Genomic DNA, 8244 nt, shown 5'->3' on the forward strand with positions numbered 1-8244 from the left:
ATATGCTCTTGTTCGGACTTTAGAAACATGGCAACATTATTTATGGCCCAAAGAATTTGTTATACATTCTGATCATGAATCTTTGAAACATATTAAAAGTCAAGCTAAACTGAATCGTAGACATGCTAAATGGGTTGAATTCATTGAGACTTTCCCTTATGTCATTAAACACAAGAAGGGAAAAGAAAATGTTATTGCTGATGCATTGTCTCGTCGCTATACTATGCTTTCACAACTTGACTTCAAAATATTTGGTTTGGAGACCATCAAAGATCAATATGTGCATGATGCTGATTTTAAAGATGTAATGCAGAATTGTAAAGAAGGAAGAATGTGGAACAAGTTTGTCGTTAACGATGGATTTGTGTTTCGTGCTAACAAGCTATGCATTCCAGCTAGCTCCGTTCGTCTTTTGTTGTTGCAGGAGGCGCATGGAGGAGGATTAATGGGACACTTTGGCGTGAAGAAGACGGAGGACGTACTTGCTACACATTTCTTTTGGCCAAAGATGAGACGGGATGTTGAGCGTTTTATTGCTCGATGCACTACATGTCAAAAAGCTAAGTCACGACTCAATCCTCATGGTTTATATATGCCTTTGCCTGTACCTAGTGTTCCTTGGGAGGATATATCTATGGACTTTGTTTTAGGTTTACCTCGAACAAAGAAGGGGAGGGATAGCATATTTGTTGTCGTGGATAGATTCTCGAAAATGGCACACTTTATACCATGTCATAAAAGCGATGATGCTGTTAATGTTGCTGATTTGTTCTTTCGTGAAATTATTCGCTTGCATGGTGTGCCAAATACTATTGTTTCAGATCGTGATACTAAATTTCTTAGCCATTTTTGGAGATGTTTATGGGCTAAGTTGGGGACTAAACTGCTTTTTAGTACTACTTGTCACCCCCAAACTGATGGACAAACTGAAGTAGTCAATAGAACGTTGTCTACTATGCTTAGGGCTGTTTTGAAGAATAATAAGAAAATGTGGGAGGAATGTTTGCCTCATATTGAATTTGCTTATAATCGTTCATTGCATTCTACTACTAAGATGTGCCCTTTTGAAGTTGTGTATGGTTTCCTACCTCGTGCACCTATTGATTGGTTGCCTCTTCCATCTTCGGAGAAGGTTAATTTTGATGCTAAACAACGTGCTGAATTGATTTTAAAAATGCATGAGTTAACTAAGGAAAACATTGAGCGTATGAATGCTAAATATAAACTTGCTGGAGATAAGGGTAGAAAACATGTTGTGTTTGCACCTGGAGATCTTGTTTGGTTACATTTGCGTAAGGATAGATTTCCTGATTTGCGCAAATCAAAGTTAATGCCACGTGCTGATGGTCCCTTTAAGGTGTTAGAGAAAATAAATGATAATGCATATAAACTTGAGCTGCCTGCAGATTTTGGGGTTAGTCCCACTTTTAACATTGCAGATTTGAAGCCTTATTTGGGTGAGGAAGATGAACTTCCGTCGAGGACGACTTCATTTCAAGAAGGGGAGGATGATGAGGACATCAATACAATTGTTACACCCACAGCCCCTGCTGCTATACATACTGGACCAATTACTAGAGCTCGTGCACGCCAACTAAATTACCAGGTACTTTCGTTTCTTGGTAATGATTCTAATGTTCATGAGAATATGATGCTGCCTAAATTGGATACATTTGTTTTGCTTACAAATGAAGGGCCTAGCTTGGAGAAGGATGAACATTGGAGCAAGAACAAGCATGGAGATGATGGCATGCGCAAGGGGAACAATAACGGAGTTACAAGTGATGATTTCAGGACTTTGAAGCCACCATAATGGGTGCATGAAGCCTTGGACGAAATATACAAGATGCCACTTCATAAATTTCGTCCCGAGGCTATTTTAGGTGCTGCGTCACCTTATTATTGGGCCAGGCCCATGTAATTTCGAAATACATAAGTATAGGTGATGAGGACATCAATACAATTGTTACACCCACAGCCCCTGCTGCTATACATACTGGACCAATTACTAGAGCTCGTGCACGCCAACTAAATTACCAGGTACTTTCGTTTCTTGGTAATGATTCTAATGTTCATGAGAATATGATGCTGCCTAAATTGGATACATTTGTTTTGCTTACAAATGAAGGGCCTAGCTTGGAGAAGGATGAACATTGGAGCAAGAACAAGCATGGAGATGATGGCATGCGCAAGGGAAACAAGAACGGAGTTACAAGTGATGATTTCAGGACTTTGAAGCCACCATAATGGGTGCATGAAGCCTTGGACGAAATATACAAGATGCCACTTCATAAATTTCGTCCCGAGGCTATTTTAGGTGCTGCGTCACCTTATTATTGGGCCAGGCCCATGTAATTTCGAAATACATAAGTATAGGCTATTTTTAGAGTCCGTATGTGTGGGGAAACAAGAGATAGGGTTGATTTCGGACCCCTCCACCAAGGGCCACGAAATTCCCCCCTCTTCCTCCATATATACAGCCCTTAGGGCATCGTTTAGACTTTGGGTTTTGTTTAGATTAAAAGTTCGCCATAGCTGCAACTTCGCGTACTTCGTTTGTGTTCAACGACCAGACAAAGGCGTCACAGAACCCCACCTTGATCAATAAAGCATTCATCTTATATTCGCAATATCCAGATTGCAATCTCAGTTTCTTGCTTGTTCTTCGTTTGCTCGCAGGAAACAGACCCTCGTGGTCAGGTTGATCGTGCTCCGGCGTGGTCAATAACCTCTCGGAGTTGGTTTAGCGATTGCTAAGGCGCGACGTCCTCGCACGTTCGTAGTCGGATCGTCAAAGTCGACTTCCACCAAAGCGAAATCCATCATCTCATCGAAAGACGGGACACCTTTGCCTCTATCAAGTGGTATCAGATTTCCAGGTTGCTCGGTGAGATTTTACAGTTTTTCGTAGTTTAGATCGAGTCTGTTCTTCATACCTACAGTCCACGAAAAAGCCACAAAAAAAATTAGGGTTAGTTCATCATATCCGAACCAATCTGAGCCTTTGCATAGTCTTTTTAGGGTTTTGCTTTGTTGAATTTGCGGTTGCATCGTCGTGTCTAGTTGCTGGTCTTAGAGTCTAGTCTTTTAGAGTTTCGAGTTCTGGTCATAAGTTGTCACGCCGCCGCCGCACCATCATCATCGCCCCTGCCATCTACCACCACCGCTTATCCGCCACCGCTCCGAATCCGTATCCATATACCACCACCGATCCATATCCATATACTACCACCGCTACCACCACCGCTGCCATGTACCACCACCAGCAGGTCGACCTCGGGTATATATTCGTAATGGTAGGCCTGCACCACCACCTCAGGTACGAGATGATGTCCATATTCCTAAACTGAAATTGAATATTCCACCATTTGAGGGTAGATATGTTCCTGATATATATCTTACTTGGGAGTTAGAAACTGAACAACGATTTACATGTTTACAATATCCTGAGGAGAGACGAGTTGCTGCTGCTGTTTGTGCTTTCACTAGTTTTGCATGTGTATGGTGGTCTGAACATTGTAGATTGTATCCTATTCCAACTACTTGGGCTGCTTTGAAAACTGCTATGCGTACGCGTTGGGTTCCACCATATTATCAACGTGAATTGCTTCAAAAATTGCAGCGTTTAAGACAAGGAAAAAATTCTGTAGAAGAATATTATCAGGAATTACAAACTGGCATGATTAGATGTGGTATTGTTGAGGAGAATGAAGCTATGCTTGCATGTTTTCTGGGTGGATTAAATAGAGAGATTCAGACCATTCTAGACTATAAGGAGTATACTAATATCACTCGTTTATTCCATCTTGCTTGTAAAGCTGAACGTGAAGTGCAGGATCGACAAGCATTGGGGCGAACTAACTTTTCTGCAGGCCGACCTTCATCATGGACACCACGTGCATCTTCTACTTCAACTGCACCAGCACCTCCATCCGGTGCCACCTCCAGCCGTGATACAAGAAAACAGGCACAACCACCATTATCTGCCAAGAGCGCACCTGCGGGGCCTGCACAGCGTTCTTCTTCTTCCATGGCATCAACAGGGCACACAAGTGATATTATTTGTCGTCGTTGTAAGGGAGGAGGTCATTATGCGAGAGAATGCAAATCTCCGCGTGTGATGATTGCTACCGCGGATGGTGGATATGAGTCCGCTAGTGACTATGATGAGGAGACTTTGGCTCTTATTACACGTGAAGAACATGGTGGAGATGATTCTGATCATGAGACACAATACATGGCTCCTGAAGACGCTGACAGGTATGAATGTTTAGTTGCTCAACGTGTTTTGAGTGTGCAGGTCACACAAGCTGAGCAAAATCAGAGGCACAATTTGTTCCATACCAAGGGAGTTGTGAAGGAACGTTCTGTGCGCGTCATAATAGACGGAGGGAGCTGCAACAATTTGGCTAGCATGGAGATGGTGGAGAAGCTTTCTCTCACCACAAGACCACATCCACATCCTTACTACATCCAATGGTTCAACAACAGCGGCAAGGTTAAGGTAACACGTACTGTTCGTGTGCATTTTAGTATCTCTACATATGCTGATTATGTTGATTGTGATGTGGTACCTATGCAAGCATGTTCCTTATTACTTGGTAGACCATGGCAATTTGATAAAAATTCTGTACACCATGGTAGAAACAATCACTATACTCTTGTTCATAAGGATAAAAATATTACTTTGCTTCCTATGACTCCTGATTCCATTTTGAAAGATGATATTAATAGAGCTAATAAAGCACAACAGGAGAAGAATAAGAGTGAAAATCAGATTGTGGCAAAAGAATTTGAGCAACAAATGAAGCCTAATAATAAACCATCTAGTGTTGCTTCTGAAATTAAATTGAAAAGTGCATGTTTATTTGCCACCAAATCTGATATTGATGAGCTAGATTTCAGCAAATCTGTTTGCTATGCTTTTGTGTGCAAAGAGGCATTATTTTCATTCGAGGACGTGCCTTCCTCTTTGCCTCCTGCTGTCACTAACATTTTGCAGGAGTTCGCTGACGTCTTTCCACAAGACGTGCCACCGGGATTACCGCCTATTCGAGGGATTGAGCATCAGATTGACTTAATTCCCGGTGCTTCACTGCCAAACCGTGCACCATACCGTACCAATCCAGAGGAGACGAAGGAGATTATGCGTCAAGTACAAGAGCTTCTCGACAAAGGTTATATACGCGAATCCCTTAGTCCTTGTGCTGTTCCTATTATTCTAGTGCCGAAAAAGGATGGTACATCACGTATGTGTGTTGATTGTAGAGGCATTAATAATATTACTATTCGTTATCGTCATCCTATTCCTAGGCTAGATGATATGCTTGATGAATTGAGTGGCTCTACAATATTCTCCAAAGTTGATTTACGTAGTGGATACCATCAAATTCGTATGAAATTGGGAGATGAATGGAAAACAGCATTCAAAACTAAGTTTGGATTATATGAGTGGTTAGTCATGCCTTTTGGGTTAACTAATGCACCTAGTACTTTCATGAGATTAATGAACGAAGTTTTACGTGCTTTCATTGGACGATTTGTGGTAGTTTACTTTGATGACATATTGATTTATAGCAGATCTTTGGAAGAACATTTGGAACATTTACGTGCTGTTTTTATTGCTCTACGTGATGCACGTTTGTTTGGTAACCTTGGGAAGTGCACCTTTTGCACCGACCGAGTATCTTTTCTTGGCTATGTTGTTACTCCACAGGGAATTGAAGTTGATAAAGCCAAGATTGAAGCTATTGAGAGTTGGCCGCAACCCAAAACGGTCACACAAGTGAGGAGTTTTCTTGGCCTCGCTGGATTCTAGAGGCGTTTTGTGAGAGATTTCAGCACCATTGCTGCACCTCTCAATGAGCTTACAAAGAAAGATGTGCCTTTTCTTTGGGGTACCGCACAGGAAGAAGCCTTCACGGTATTGAAAGATAAGTTGACACATGCTCCTTTACTCCAACTTCCTGATTTTAATAAGACTTTTGAGCTTGAATGTGATGCTAGTGGAATTGGATTAGGAGGTGTGTTATTACAAGATGGCAAACCTGTTGCATACTTTTCTGAAAAATTGAGTGGGCCTAGTCTGAATTATTCTACTTATGATAAAGAATTATATGCTCTTGTTCGGACTTTAGAAACATGGCAACATTATTTATGGCCCAAAGAATTTGTTATACATTCTGATCATGAATCTTTGAAACATATTAAAAGTCAAGCTAAACTGAATCGTAGACATGCTAAATGGGTTGAATTCATTGAGACTTTCCCTTATGTCATTAAACACAAGAAGGGAAAAGAAAATGTTATTGCTGATGCATTGTCTCGTCGCTATACTATGCTTTCACAACTTGACTTCAAAATATTTGGTTTGGAGACCATCAAAGATCAATATGTGCATGATGCTGATTTTAAAGATGTAATGCAGAATTGCAAAGAAGGAAGAAGGTGGAACAAGTTTGTCGTTAACGATGGATTTGTGTTTCGTGCTAACAAGCTATGCATTCCAGCTAGCTCCGTTCGTCTTTTGTTGTTGCAGGAGGCGCATGGAGGAGGATTAATGGGACACTTTGGCGTGAAGAAGACGGAGGACGTACTTGCTACACATTTCTTTTGGCCAAAGATGAGACGGGATGTTGAGCGTTTTATTGCTCGCTGCACTACATGTCAAAAAGCTAAGTCACGACTCAATCCTCATGGTTTATATATGCCTTTGCCTGTACCTAGTGTTCCTTGGGAGGATATATCTATGGACTTTGTTTTAGGTTTACCTCGAACAAAGAAGGGGAGGGATAGCATATTTGTTGTCGTGGATAGATTCTCGAAAATGGCACACTTTATACCATGTCATAAAAGCGATGATGCTGTTAATGTTGCTGATTTGTTCTTTCGTGAAATTATTCGCTTGCATGGTGTGCCAAATACTATTGTTTCAGATCGTGATACTAAATTTCTTAGCCACTTTTGGAGATGTTTATGGGCTAAGTTGGGGACTAAACTGCTTTTTAGTACTACTTGTCACCCCCAAACTGATGGACAAACTGAAGTAGTCAATAGAACGTTGTCTACTATGCTTAGGGCTGTTTTGAAGAATAATACGAAAATGTGGGAGGAATGCTTGCCTCATATTGAATTTGCTTATAATCGTTCAATGCATTCTACTACTAAGATGTGCCCTTTTGAAGTTGTGTATGGTTTCCTACCTCGTGCACCTATTGATTTGTTGCCTCTTCCATCTTCGGAGAAGGTTAATTTTGATGCTAAACAACGTGCTGAATTGATTTTAAAAATGCATGAGTTAACTAAGGAAAACATTGAGCGCATGAATGCTAAATATAAACTTGCTGGAGATAAGGGTAGAAAACATGTTGTGTTTGCACCTGGAGATCTTGTTTGGTTACATTTGCGTAAGGATAGATTTCCTGATTTGCGCAAATCAAAGTTAATGCCACGTGCTGATGGTCCCTTTAAGGTGTTAGAGAAAATAAATGATAATGCATATAAACTTGAGCTGCCTGCAGATTTTGGGGTTAGTCCCACTTTTAACATTGCAGATTTGAAGCCTTATTTGGGTGAGGAAGATGAACTTCCGTCGAGGACGACTTCATTTCAAGAAGGGGAGGATGATGAGGACATCAATACAATTGTTACACCCACAGCCCCTGCTGCTATACATACTGGACCAATTACTAGAGCTCGTGCACGCCAACTAAATTACCAGGTACTTTCGTTTCTTGGTAATGATTCTAATGTTCATGAGAATATGATGCTGCCTAAATTGGATACATTTGTTTTGCTTACAAATGAAGGGCCTAGCTTGGAGAAGGATGAACATTGGAGCAAGAACAAGCATGGAGATGATGGCATGCGCAAGGGAAACAAGAACGGAGTTACAAGTGATGATTTCAGGACTTTGAAGCCACCATAATGGGTGCATGAAGCCTTGGACGAAATATACAAGATGCCACTTCATAAATTTCGTCCCGAGGCTATTTTAGGTGCTGCGTCACCTTATTATTGGGCCAGGCCCATGTAATTTCGAAATACATAAGTATAGGCTATTTTTAGAGTCCGTATGTGTGGGGAAACAAGAGATAGGGTTGATTTCGGACCCCTCCACCAAGGGCCACGAAATTCCCCCCTCTTCCTCCATATATACAGCCCTTAGGGCATCGTTTAGACTTTGGGTTTTGTTTAGATTAAAAGTTCGCCATAGCTGCAACTTCGCGTACTTCGTTTGTGTTC

The sequence above is a fragment of the Triticum aestivum genome, chromosome 4A (genome assembly GCF_018294505.1).
Source record: "Triticum aestivum cultivar Chinese Spring chromosome 4A, IWGSC CS RefSeq v2.1, whole genome shotgun sequence".
NCBI lineage: Eukaryota > Viridiplantae > Streptophyta > Magnoliopsida > Poales > Poaceae > Triticum > Triticum aestivum.